This window comes from Salmo salar, chromosome 14, assembly GCF_965601325.2.
Source record: "Salmo salar chromosome 14, fSalSal1, whole genome shotgun sequence".
Lineage (NCBI taxonomy): Eukaryota > Metazoa > Chordata > Actinopteri > Salmoniformes > Salmonidae > Salmo > Salmo salar.
The window spans coordinates 12649504-12663837 of record NC_138304.1 but is presented as its reverse complement, the minus strand read 5'-3'; the positions used below and the strand labels follow the sequence as shown (position 1 = coordinate 12663837).

The following is a 14334-nucleotide window of genomic DNA, read 5'->3' as shown; positions in this document are numbered from 1 at the left end:
GGATTGTGTCGAGGCACAGACGTGGGGAAGGGTACCGATACATTTCTGCAGCATTGAAGGTACCCAAGAACACAGTGGCTTCCATCATTCTTAAAAGGAAGAAGTTTGGAACCACCAAGACTCTTCCAAGAGCCGGCTGCTCAGCCAAACCATCCCTACGGTGAATCAGCCCTTATTCAGGAGTTATTCACACGATAATTCCCGGGATCTCAAGCCTTATTGCTTAGTTAATGGACTAAGTCATTTCTGACTTCATTTGGTTCTGAGAGCGATAAATGCCCCACCCACCCACCCACCCAGCCAAAGTCACACCCTTAGTATCCTACTCACGCAGTTCCGTAGTGTAGTGGTTTTCACGTTTGCCTAACACGCGAAAGGTCCCCAGTTCCAGACCGGGCGGAAACACATTTTAACAAATTAGATAGTAATCCTATTCACTTAGGGCTCGATCCCAATTTAGGAATTCATGCTTTTCCTACGCACTTCTCAGTATTTGCTATTCAGACTTACCCTTTTAAGTCGCGTAACGCACTCTGCTGGGGTGGCTAGCTTGGGCGCTCTGAATAAATTCCTGCTACGTGTGGTCTGAGTTCCATAATGATTCAAATAGGCTACATGTCCCAAATTATTGCAATACTTTAGCTTAATATGATTCACTAATGCTAGCAACCCTCAGGAACAATTCACAAGGATGTGACAGATTAAAGAAAGGTCAACGGAATGAAAGTATGCCAAAATAAATGTATGTGGCTGTTACTGACAGTGACTCCCGATAGTGGCTAATATTTAACATGATACAAATTGTCAAATAAAACTGGGGAAAGCCCCACAGTGGAGGTGTCATAATACCCATAAAACCTAGCGGTCAAACAGGGAAATGGTTCCAACCATTTTTCCACCATTCATTTTTCCCATATGGGATTTTAGAAACACTTAAAATAATACATTTGTAGTTCTTTATGATAGCCACATTAGCAGTTAATTAGCATTTTTTATAAAAGTCACCTTGTCCTAGAGAGAATTACACGGTTACCATGCCAGGGTAAGCCAACAAGAAACACAGGCCTTTTTGAATAGTTTTTAAAATCCCCTGTGGGGAATATGAATGGTGGAAAAACGATTGGAACCATTTCCCTGTTCGACCGCTAGTTCTTATGGGTATTATGACTCCTACTGTGGTACTCTATTTGGGATATTATGGGCGGTAGACTTGTGGGCATTCCTAACATTTTCCATGACTTCCACGCTTTTTCTTGCAGTTTCCGTAGTGTAGTGGTTATCACGTTTGCCTCACACACGAAAGGTCCCCGGTTCGAAACCGGGTGGAAACAAATTTTAACAAAACAGATAGTGATGACAGAAACAGGGTCATAACTGAAAAAAACGAAACAAATACATAGGCCTGCAGAATACATGAATAGACCAGTCTTAGACATGTCTTTCATTAACCAGAGGCAGATAGTGATAACTGAAAAAAACGAAACAAATACATAGGCCCACAGAATACATGAATAGACCAGTCTTAGACATGTCTTTCATTAACCAGAGGCAGATAGTGATAACTGAAAAAAACGAAACAAATACATAGGCCTGCAGAATACATGAATAGACCAGTCTTAGACATGTCTTTCAATAACCAGAGGCAATGCAATGTTATAAAACAGGTTGTTTGGATCCTGGATGCTAATTGGTTAATAGCAGGGAGTTGAAGCACCACCATCCCAGCATTCTGCAGGTAGTGCCTGTTAGCGGTTCCATTAGATTTATAAATGCGCATCCACTGTTCCACGGCCCAGCCAGTCAATTTATAAACTTCATCTCCCCTGGAAAAATGTGTCTAGACCAATGGTATTCAAACCTTTTCAGCAGGGACACCATTTTTTCCTCCAGAATTTCTGGGGTCCCCATTTTTTTGCAATCATTTCTTGTGATCCCACCCCAAATACAACTTTAAAATCGGTACGTTACATTTTTTTTTACATCAACAAATAACCTTCAATTACCCAATCAAATACTTTTTTTCTAATTAACTTTCTCAAAAACGTTTCTATATTGTCTCGTACAATAATCTGTACTCGTAATTTTTTGTTCCTAAATAATGAATATATATATCCCCACTGCAGTCCCCCCGACCCCGACTTTAAATATCACTGGTCTAGACAATATTTCCCAATGCCCCTAGGCTAGCATATGGTTTGAAACAGTTGAGGTTTGTCTAAACCTTGCTGTCTGCCTCTCCAACCTGTGGATCAATGTTGCCGTTTTTTTGGTGACCTCCACCGTGCGATGTGTATGAATGTGACCAGAATGACAGCTTCTCTGAGCCAGGCAAATTCATTTATCAGGGTCATTATAATGGATATATCCAAAGAAATGGCAATATAATCCTAGGTAAAAAAAAAAAAAGTGCAGACAGTTTTCTGTCATTTCAGCTGCTTGATGTGATTGTGTGATAGATTTAGTTGGCTGGCTAGCAAAGGAAAAGTAGCTAGCCTGCATAGCTACAGTGCATTCGGAAAGTATTCAGACCCCTTACTTTTTTCCACATTTTGTTACGTCACAGCCTTATTCTGAAAACGGATTAAGTCAAATAAAATCTATCTACACACAATACCCCATAATGACAAAGCGATAACATATCATTTTTAATTCATAAAAAAAGATTTAAAAAATACCTTATTTACATACGTTTTCAGACCCTTTGCTATGAGTCTGGAAATTGAGCTCAGGTCCATCCTGTTTCCATTGATCATCCTTGAGATGTTTCTACAACTTGATTGGAGTCCACCTGTGGTAAATTCAATGGATTGGTCATGATTTGAAAAGGCACACACCTGTCTGTCTATATAAGGTTCCACAGTTGACAGTGCATGTCAGAGCATAAACTAAGCCATGAGGTGGAAGGAATTGTCCCTAGAGCTCCGAGAGAGGATTGTGTCGAGGCACAGACGTGGGGAAGGGTACCGATACATTTCTGCAGCATTGAAGGTACCCAAGAACACAGTGGCTTCCATCATTCTTAAAAGGAAGAAGTTTGGAACCACCAAGACTCTTCCAAGAGCCGGCTGCTCAGCAAACCATCCCTACGGTGAATCAGCCCTTATTCAGGAGTTATTCACACGATAATTCCCGGGATCTCAAGCCTTATTGCTTAGTTAATGGACTAACTCATTTCTGACTTCATTTGGTTCTGAGAGCGATAAATGCCCCACCCACCAACCCACCCAGCCAAAGTCACACCCTTAGTATCCTACTCACGCAGTTTCCGTAGTGTAGTGGTTTTCACGTTTGCCTAACACGCGAAAGGTCCCCAGTTCCAGACCGGGCGGAAACACATTTTAACAAATTAGATAGTAATCCTATTCACTTAGGGCTCGATCCCAATTTAGGAATTCATGCTTTTCCTACGCACTTCTCAGTATTTGCTATTCAGACTTACCCTTTTAAGTCGCGTAACGCACTCTGCTGGGGTGGCTAGCTTGGGCGCTCTGAATAAATTCCTGCTACGTGTGGTCTGAGTTCCATAATGATTCAAATAGGCTACATGTCCCAAATTATTGCAATACTTTAGCTTAATATGATTCACTAATGCTAGCAACCCTCAGGAACAATTCACAAGGATGTGACAGATTAAAGAAAGGTCAACGGAATGAAAGTATGCCAAAATAAATGTATGTGGCTGTTACTGACAGTGGCTCCCGATAGTGGCTAATATTTAACATGATACAAATTGTCAAATAAAACTGGGGAAAGCCCCACAGTGGAGGTGTCATAATACCCATAAAACCTAGCGGTCAAACAGGGAAATGGTTCCAACCATTTTTCCACCATTCATTTTTCCCATATGGGATTTTAGAAACACTTAAAATAATACATTTGTAGTTCTTTATGATAGCCACATTAGCAGTTAATTAGCATTTTTTATAAAAGTCACCTTGTCCTAGAGAGAATTACACGGTTACCATGCCAGGGTAAGCCAACAAGAAACACAGGCCTTTTTGAATAGTTTTTAAAATCCCCTGTGGGGAATATGAATGGTGGAAAAACGATTGGAACCATTTCCCTGTTCGACCGCTAGTTCTTATGGGTATTATGACTCCTACTGTGGTACTCTATTTGGGATATTATGGGCGGTAGACTTGTGGGCATTCCTAACATTTTCCATGACTTCCACACTTTTTCTTGCAGTTTCCGTAGTGTAGTGGTTATCACGTTTGCCTCACACGCGAAAGGTCCCCGGTTCGAAACCGGGTGGAAACAAATTTTAACAAAACAGATAGTGATGACAGAAACAGGGTCATAACTGAAAAAAACGAAACAAATACATAGGCCTGCAGAATACATGAATAGACCAGTCTTAGACATGTCTTTCATTAACCAGAGGCAGATAGTGATAACTGAAAAAAACGAAACAAATACATAGTCCTACAGAATACATGAATAGACCAGTCTTAGACATGTCTTTCATTAACCAGAGGCAGATAGTGATAACTGAAAAAAACGAAACAAATACATAGGCCTACAGAATACATGAATAGACCAGTCTTAGACATGCCTTTCAATAACCAGAGGCAATGCAATGTTATAAAACAGGTTGTTTTAGATCCTGGATGCTAATTGGTTAATAGCAGGGAGTTGAAGCACCACCATCCCAGCATTCTGCGGGTATTGCCTGTTAGCGGTTCCATTAGATTTATAAATGCGCATCCACTGTCCCACGGCCCAGCCAGTCAATTTATAAACTTAATCTCCCCTGGAAAAATGTGTCTAGACCATGGTATTCAAACCTTTTCAGCAGGGACACCATTTTTTCCTCCAGAATTTCTGGGGTCCCCATTTTTTTGCAATCATTTCTTGTGATCCCACCCCAAATACAACTTTAAAATCGGTACGTTACATTTTTTTTTACATCAACAAATAACCTTCAATTACCCAATCAAATACTTTTTTTCTAATTAACTTTCTCAAAAACGTTTCTATATTGTCTCGTACAATAATCTGTACTCATAATTTTTTGTTCCTAAATAATGAATATATATATCCCCACTGCAGTCCCCCCGACCCCGACTTTAAATATCACTGGTCTAGACAATATTTCCCAATGCCCATAGGCTAGCATATGGTTTGAAACAGTTGAGGTTTGTCTAAACCTTGCTGTCTGCCTCTCCAACCTGTGGATCAATGTTGCCGTTTTTTTGATGACCTCCACCGTGCGATGTGTATGAATGTGACCAGAATGACAGCTTCTCTGAGCCAGGCAAATTCATTTATCAGGGTCATTATAATGGATATATCCAAAGAAATGGCAATATAATCCTAGGTAAAACAAACAAAAGTGCAGACAGTTTTCTGTCATTTCAGCTGCTTGATGTGATTGTGTGATAGATTTAGTTGGCTGGCTAGCAAAGGAAAAGTAGCTAGCCTGCATAGCTACAGTGCATTCGGAAAGTATTCAGACCCCTTACTTTTTTCCACATTTTGTTACGTCACAGCCTTATTCTGAAAACGGATTAAGTCAAATAAAATCTATCTACACACAATACCCCATAATGACAAAGCGATAACATATCATTTTTAATTCATAAAAAAAGATTTAAAAAATACCTTATTTACATACGTTTTCAGACCCTTTGCTATGAGTCTGGAAATTGAGCTCAGGTCCATCCTGTTTCCATTGATCATCCTTGAGATGTTTCTACAACTTGATTGGAGTCCACCTGTGGTAAATTCAATGGATTGGTCATGATTTGAAAAGGCACACACCTGTCTGTCTATATAAGGTTCCACAGTTGACAGTGCATGTCAGAGCATAAACTAAGCCATGAGGTGGAAGGAATTGTCCCTAGAGCTCCGAGACAGGATTGTGTCGAGGCACAGACGTGGGGAAGGGTACCGATACATTTCTGCAGCATTGAAGGTACCCAAGAACACAGTGGCTTCCATCATTCTTAAAAGGAAGAAGTTTGGAACCACCAAGACTCTTCCAAGAGCCGGCTGCTCAGCCAAACCATCCAAACGGTGAATCAGCCCTTATTCAGGAGTTATTCACACGATAATTCCCGGGATCTCAAGCCTTATTGCTTAGTTAATGGACTAAGTCATTTCTGACTTCATTTGGTTCTGAGAGCGATAAATGCCCCACCCACCCACCCACCCAGCCAAAGTCACACCCTTAGTATGTTAGTCATGCAGTTTCCGTAGTGTAGCGGTTATCACGTTCGCCTAACACGCGAAAGGTCCCCGGTTTGAGACCGGGCGGAAACACATTTTAACAAATTAGATAGTACACCTATTCACTTAGGGCTCGATCCCAATTTAGGAATTCATGCTTTTCCTACGCACTTCTCAGTATTTGCTATTCAGACTTACGCTTTTAAGTCGCGTAACGCACTCTGCTGGGGTGGCTAGCTTGGGCGCTCTGAATAAATTCCTGCTACGTGTGGTCTGAGTTCCATAATGATTCAAATAGGCTACATGTCCCAAATTATTGCAATACTTTAGCTTAATATGATTCACTAATGCTAGCAACCCTCAGGAACAATTCACAAGGATGTGACAGATTAAAGAATGGTCAACGGAATGAAAGTATGCCAAAATAAATGTATGTGGCTGTTACTGACAGTGGCTCCCGATAATGGCTAATATTTAACATGATACAAATTGTCAAATAAAACTGGGGAAAGCCCCACAGTGGAGGTGTCATAATACCCATAAAACCTAGCGGTCAAACAGGGAAATGGTTCCAACCATTTTTCCACCATTCATTTTTCCCATATGGGATTTTAGAAACACTTAAAATAATACATTTGTAGTTCTTTATTATAGCCACATTAGCAGTTAATTAGCATTTCATTTTGGGGGGTAAATACAGGCGAATATTTTTTATAAAAGTCACCTTGTCCGAGAGAGAATTACACGGTTACCATGCCAGGGTAAGCCAACAAGAAACACAGGCCTTTTTTAACTGTTTTTAAAATCCCCTGTGGGGAATATGAATGGTGGAAAAACGATTGGAACCATTTCCCTGTTTGACCGCTAGTTCTTATGGGTATTATGACTCCTACTGTGGTACTCTATTTGGGATATTATGGGCGGTAGACTTGTGGGCATTCCTAACATTTTCCATGACTTCCACTCTTTTTCTTGTAGTTTCTGTAGTGCAGTGGTTATCACGTTCGCCTCACACGCGAAAGGTCCACGGTTCGAAACCGGGCGGAAACAAATTTTAACAAAACAGATAGTGATGACAGAAACAGGGTCATAACTGAAAAAAACGAAACAAATACATAGGCCTGCAGAATACATGAATAGACCAGTCTTAGACATGTCTTTCAATAACCAGAGGCAGATAGTGATAAGTGAAAAAAAACGAAACAAATACATAGGCCTACAGAATACATGAATAGACCAGTCTTAGACATGTCTTTCATTAACCAGAGGCAGATAGTGATAACTGAAAAAAACGAAACAAATACATAGGCCTGCAGAATACATGAATAGACCAGTCTTAGACATGTCTTTCAATAACCACAGGCAATGCAATGTTATAAAACAGGTTGTTTGGATCCTGGATGCTAATTGGTTAATAGCAGGGAGTTGAAGCACCACCATCCCAGCATTCTGCAGGTAGTGCCTGTTAGCGGTTCCATTAGATTTATAAATGCGCATCCACTGTTCCACGGCCCAGCCAGTCAATTTATAAACTTCATCTCCCCTGGAAAAATGTGTCTAGACCAATGGTATTCAAACCTTTTCAGCAGGGACACCATTTTTTCCTCCAGAATTTCTGGGGTCCCCATTTTTTTGCAATCATTTCTTGTGATCCCACCCCAAATACAACTTTAAAATCGGTACGTTACATTTTTTTTTACATCAACAAATAACCTTCAATTACCCAATCAAATACTTTTTTTCTAATTAACTTTCTCAAAAACGTTTCTATATTGTCTCGTACAATAATCTGTACTCATAATTTTTTGTTCCTAAATAATGAATATATATATCCCCACTGCAGTCCCCCCGACCCCGACTTTAAATATCACTGGTCTAGACAATATTTCCCAATGCCCCTAGGCTAGCATATGGTTTGAAACAGTTGAGGTTTGTCTAAACCTTGCTGTCTGCCTCTCCAACCTGTGGATCAATGTTGCCGTTTTTTTGGTGACCTCCACCGTGCGATGTGTATGAATGTGACCAGAATGACAGCTTCTCTGAGCCAGGCAAATTCATTTATCAGGTTCATTATAACTGATATATCCAAAGAAATGGCAATATAATCCTAGGTAAAACAAACAAAAGTGCAGACAGTTTTCTGTCATTTCAGCTGCTTGATGTGATTGTGTGATAGATTTAGTTGGCTGGCTAGCAAAGGAAAAGTAGCTAGCCTGCATAGCTACAGTGCATTCGGAAAGTATTCAGACCCCTTACTTTTTTCCACATTTTGTTACGTTACAGCCTTATTCTGAAAACGGATTAAGTCAAATAAAATCTATCTACACACAATACCCCATAATGACAAAGCGATAACATATCATTTTTAATTCATAAAAAAAGATTTAAAAAATACCTTATTTACATACGTTTTCAGACCCTTTGCTATGAGTCTGGAAATTGAGCTCAGGTCCATCCTGTTTCCATTGATCATCCTTGAGATGTTTCTACAACTTGATTGGAGTCCACCTGTGGTAAATTCAATGGATTGGTCATGATTTGAAAAGGCACACACCTGTCTGTCTATATAAGGTTCCACAGTTGACAGTGCATGTCAGAGCATAAACTAAGCCATGAGGTGGAAGGAATTGTCCCTAGAGCTCCGAGAGAGGATTGTGTCGAGGCACAGACGTGGGGAAGGGTACCGATACATTTCTGCAGCATTGAAGGTACCCAAGAACACAGTGGCTTCCATCATTCTTAAAAGGAAGAAGTTTGGAACCACCAAGACTCTTCCAAGAGCCGGCTGCTCAGCCAAACCATCCCTACGGTGAATCAGCCCTTATTCAGGAGTTATTCACACGATAATTCCCGGGATCTCAAGCCTTATTGCTTAGTTAATGGACTAAGTCATTTCTGACTTCAATTGGTTCTGAGAGCGATAAATGCCCCACCCACCCACCCACCCAGCCAAAGTCACACCCTTAGTATGCTACTCGTGTAGTTTCCGTAGTGTAGCGGTTATCACGTTCGCCTAACACGCGAAAGGTCCCCGGTTCGAGACCGGGCGGAAACACATTTTAACAAATTAGATAGTACACCTATTCACTTAGGGCTCGATCCCAATTTAGGAATTCATGCTTTTCCTACGCACTTCTCAGTATTTGCTATTCAGACTTACCCTTTTAAGTCGCGTAACGCACTCTGCTGGGGTGGCTAGCTTGGGCGCTCTGAATAAATTCCTGCTACGTGTGGTCTGAGTTCCATAATGATTCAAATAGGCTACATGTCCCAAATTATTGCAATACTTTAGCTTAATATGATTCACTAATGCTAGCAATTCTCAGGAACAATTCACAAGGATGTGACAGATTAAAGAAAGGTCAACGGAATGAAAGTATGCCAAAATAAATGTATGTGGCTGTTACTGACAGTGGCTCCCGATAGTGGCTAATATTTAACATGATACAAATTGTCAAATAAAACTGGGGAAAGCCCCACAGTGGAGGTGTCATAATACCCATAAAACCTAGCGGTCAAACAGGGAAATGGTTCCAACCATTTTTCCCATATGGGATTTTAGAAACACTTAAAATAATACATTTGTAGTTCTTTATGATAGCCACATTAGCAGTTAATTAGCATTTAATTTTGGGGGGGTAAATACAGGCGAATATTTTTTATAAAAGTCACCTTGTCCGAGAGAGAATTACACGGTTACCATGCCAGGGTAAGCCAACAAGAAACACAGGCCTTTTTTAACTGTTTTTAAAATCCCCTGTGGGGAATATGAATGGTGGAAAAACGATTGGAACCATTTCCCTGTTCGACCGCTAGTTCTTATGGGTATTATGACTCCTACTGTGGTACTCTATTTGGGATATTATGGGCGGTAGACTTGTGGGTATTCCTAACATTTTCCATGACTTCCACTCTTTTTCTTGTAGTTTCTGTAGTGTAGTGGTTATCACGTTCGCCTCACACGCGAAAGGTCCCCGGTTCGAAACCGGGTGGAAACAAATTTTAACAAAACAGATAGTGATGACAGAAACAGGGTCATAACTGAAAAAAACGAAACAAATACATAGGCCTGCAGAATACATGAATAGACCAGTCTTAGACATGTCTTTCAATAACCAGAGGCAGATAGTGATAAGTGAAAAAAACGAAACAAATACATAGGCCTACAGAATACATGAATAGACCAGTCTTAGACATGTCTTTCATTAACCAGAGGCAGATAGTGATAACTGAAAAAAACGAAACAAATACATAGGCCTGCAGAATACATGAATAGACCAGTCTTAGACATGTCTTTCAATAACCAGAGGCAATGCAATGTTATAAAACAGGTTGTTTGGATCCTGGATGCTAATTGGTTAATAGCAGGGAGTTGAAGCGCCACCATCCCAGCATTCTGCAGGTAGTGCCTGTTAGCGGTTCCATTAGATTTATAAATGCGCATCCACTGTTCCACGGCCCAGCCAGTCAATTTATAAACTTCATCTCCCCTGGAAAAATGTGTCTAGACCAATGGTATTCAAACCTTTTCAGCAGGGACACCATTTTTTCCTCCAGAATTTCTGGGGTCCCCATTTTTTTGCAATCATTTCTTGTGATCCCACCCCAAATACAACTTTAAAATCGGTACGTTACATTTTTTTTTACATCAACAAATAACCTTCAATTACCCAATCAAATACTTTTTTTCTAATTAACTTTCTCAAAAACGTTTCTATATTGTCTCGTACAATAATCTGTACTCATAATTTTTTGTTCCTAAATAATGAATATATATATCCCCACTGCAGTCCCCCCGACCCCGACTTTAAATATCACTGGTCTAGACAATATTTCCCAATGCCCCTAGGCTAGCATATGGTTTGAAACAGTTGAGGTTTGTCTAAACCTTGCTGTCTGCCTCTCCAACCTGTGGATCAATGTTGCCGTTTTTTTGGTGACCTCCACCGTGCGATGTGTATGAATGTGACCAGAATGACAGCTTCTCTGAGCCAGGCAAATTCATTTATCAGGTTCATTATAATGGATATATCCAAAGAAATGGCAATATAATCCTAGGTAAAACAAACAAAAGTGCAGACAGTTTTCTGTCATTTCAGCTGCTTGATGTGATTGTGTGATAGATTTAGTTGGCTGGCTAGCAAAGGAAAAGTATCTAGCCTGCATAGCTACAGTGCATTCGGAAAGTATTCAGACCCCTTACTTTTTTCCACATTTTGTTACGTTACAGCCTTATTCTAGAAACGGATTAAGTCAAATAAAATCTATCTACACACAATACCCCATAATGACAAAGCGATAACATATCATTTTTAATTCATAAAAAAAAGATTTAAAAAATACCTTATTTACATACGTTTTCAGACCCTTTGCTATGAGTCTGGAAATTGAGCTCAGGTCCATCATGTTTCCATTGATCATCCTTGAGATGTTTCTACAACTTGATTGGAGTCCACCTGTGGTAAATTCAATGGATTGGTCATGATTTGAAAAGGCACACACCTGTCTGTCTATATAAGGTTCCACAGTTGACAGTGCATGTCAGAGCATAAACTAAGCCATGAGGTGGAAGGAATTGTCCCTAGAGCTCCGAGACAGGATTGTGTCGAGGCACAGACGTGGGGAAGGGTACCGATACATTTCTGCAGCATTGAAGGTACCCAAGAACACAGTGGCTTCCATCATTCTTAAAAGGAAGAAGTTTGGAACCACCAAGACTCTTCCAAGAGCCGGCTGCTCAGCCAAACCATCCCTACGGTGAATCAGCCCTTATTCAGGAGTTATTCACACGATAATTCCCGGGATCTCAAGCCTTATTGCTTAGTTAATGGACTAAGTCATTTCTGACTTCAATTGGTTCTGAGAGCGATAAATGCCCCACCCACCCACCCACCCAGCCAAAGTCACACCCTTAGTATGCTACTCACGCAGTTTCCGTAGTGTAGCGGTTATCATGTTCGCCTAACACGCGAAAGGTCCCCGGTTCGAGAGCGGGCGGGAACACATTTTAACAAATTAGATAGTACACCTATTCACTTAGGGCTCGATCCCAATTTAGGAATTCATGCTTTTCCTACGCACTTCTCAGTATTTGCTATTCAGACTTACCCTTTTAAGTCGCGTAACGCACTCTGCTGGGGTGGCTAGCTTGGGCGCTCTGAATAAATTCCTGCTACGTGTGGTCTGAGTTCCATAATGATTCAAATAGGCTACATGTCCCAAATTATTGCAATACTTTAGCTTAATATGATTCACTAATGCTAGCAATCCTCAGGAACAATTCACAAGGATGTGACAGATTAAAGAAAGGTCAACGGAATGAAAGTATGCCAAAATAAATGTATGTGGCTGTTACTGACAGTGGCTCACCATAGTGGCTAATATTTAACATGATACAAATTGTCAAATAAAACTGGGGAAAGCCCCACAGTGGAGGTGTCATAATACCCATAAAACCTAGCGGTCAAACAGGGAAATGGTTCCAACCATTTTTCCACCATTCATTTTTCCCATATGGGATTTTAGAAACACTTAAAATAATACATTTGTAGTTCTTTATGATAGCCACATTAGCAGTTAATTAGCATTTAATTTTGGGGGGGTAAATACAGGCGAATATTTTTTATAAAAGTCACCTTGTCCGAGAGAGAATTACACGGTTACCATGCCAGGGTAAGCCAACAAGAAACACAGGCCTTTTTTAACTGTTTTTAAAATCCCCTGTGGGGAATATGAATGGTGGAAAAACGATTGGAACCATTTCCCTGTTCGACCGCTAGTTCTTATGGGTATTATGACTCCTACTGTGGTACTCTATTTGGGATATTATGGGCGGTAGACTTGTGGGCATTCCTAACATTTTCCATGACTTCACTCTTTTTCTTGTAGTTTCTGTAGTGTAGTGGTTATCACGTTCGCCTCACACGCGAAAGGTCCCCGGTTCGATACCGGGTGGAAACAAATTTTAACAAAACAGATAGTGATGACAGAAACAGGGTCATAACTGAAAAAAACGAAACAAATACATAGGCCTGCAGAATACATGAATAGACCAGTCTTAAACATGTCTTTCATTAACCAGAGGCAGATAGTGATAACTGAAAAAAACGAAACAAATACATAGGCCTGCAGAATACATGAATAGACCAGTCTTAGACATGTCTTTCAATAACCAGAGGCAATGCAATGTTATAAAACAGGTTGTTTGGATCCTGGATGCTAATTGGTTAATAGCAGGGAGTTGAAGCACCACCATCCCAGCATTCTGCAGGTAGTGCCTGTTAGTGGTTCCATTAGATTTATAAATGCGCATCCACTGTTCCACGGCCCAGCCAGTCAATTTATAAACTTCATCTCCCCTGGAAAAATGTGTCTAGACCAATGGTATTCAAACCTTTTCAGCAGGGACACCGTTTTTTCCTCCAGAATTTCTGGGGTCCCCATTTTTTTGCAATCATTTCTTGTGATCCCACCCCAAATACAACTTTAAAATCGGTACGTTACATTTTTTTTTACATCAACAAATAACCTTCAATTACCCAATCAAATACTTTTTTTCTAATTAACTTTCTCAAAAACGTTTCTATATTGTCTCGTACAATAATCTGTACTCATAATTTTTTGTTCCTAAATAATGAATATATATATCCCCACTGCAGTCCCCCCGACCCCGACTTTAAATATCACTGGTCTAGACAATATTTCCCAATGCCCCTAGGCTAGCATATGGTTTGAAACAGTTGAGGTTTGTCTAAACCTTGCTGTCTGCCTCTCCAACCTGTGGATCAATGTTGCCGTTTTTTTGGTGACCTCCACCGTGCGATGTGTATGAATGTGACCAGAATGACAGCTTCTCTGAGCCAGGCAAATTCATTTATCAGGTTCATTATAATGGATATATCCAAAGAAATGGCAATATAATCCTAGGTAAAACAAACAAAAGTGCAGACAGTTTTCTGTCATTTCAGCTGCTTGATGTGATTGTGTGATAGATTTAGTTGGCTGGCTAGCAAAGGAAAAGTATCTAGCCTGCATAGCTACAGTGCATTCGGAAAGTATTCAGACCCCTTACTTTTTTCCACATTTTGTTACGTTACAGCCTTATTCTAGAAACGGATTAAGTCAAATAAAATCTATCTACACACAATACCCCATAATGACAAA

The 14334-nt window shown here is 40.3% G+C and overlaps 5 non-coding genes across 5 annotated transcripts; all 5 read left to right on the top strand.

Annotated features, from left to right (window-relative positions):
* Positions 1-4187: 4187 nt before the first annotated feature.
* trnav-cac (transfer RNA valine (anticodon CAC)) lies at positions 4188-4260 on the top strand. Its single transcript has one exon. It is a non-coding gene; the product is annotated as a tRNA-Val (tRNA).
* Positions 4261-6191: 1931 nt separating this feature from the next.
* Positions 6192-6264, top strand: trnav-aac (transfer RNA valine (anticodon AAC)). Its single transcript has one exon. It is a non-coding gene; the product is annotated as a tRNA-Val (tRNA).
* Positions 6265-9153: 2889 nt separating this feature from the next.
* On the top strand, positions 9154-9226 carry trnav-aac (transfer RNA valine (anticodon AAC)). The gene has a single exon. It is a non-coding gene; the product is annotated as a tRNA-Val (tRNA).
* An 870-nt stretch (positions 9227-10096) lies between these two features.
* trnav-cac (transfer RNA valine (anticodon CAC)) lies at positions 10097-10169 on the top strand. The gene has a single exon. It is a non-coding gene; the product is annotated as a tRNA-Val (tRNA).
* A 2889-nt stretch (positions 10170-13058) lies between these two features.
* Positions 13059-13131, top strand: trnav-cac (transfer RNA valine (anticodon CAC)). The gene has a single exon. It is a non-coding gene; the product is annotated as a tRNA-Val (tRNA).
* Positions 13132-14334: the final 1203 nt, after the last annotated feature.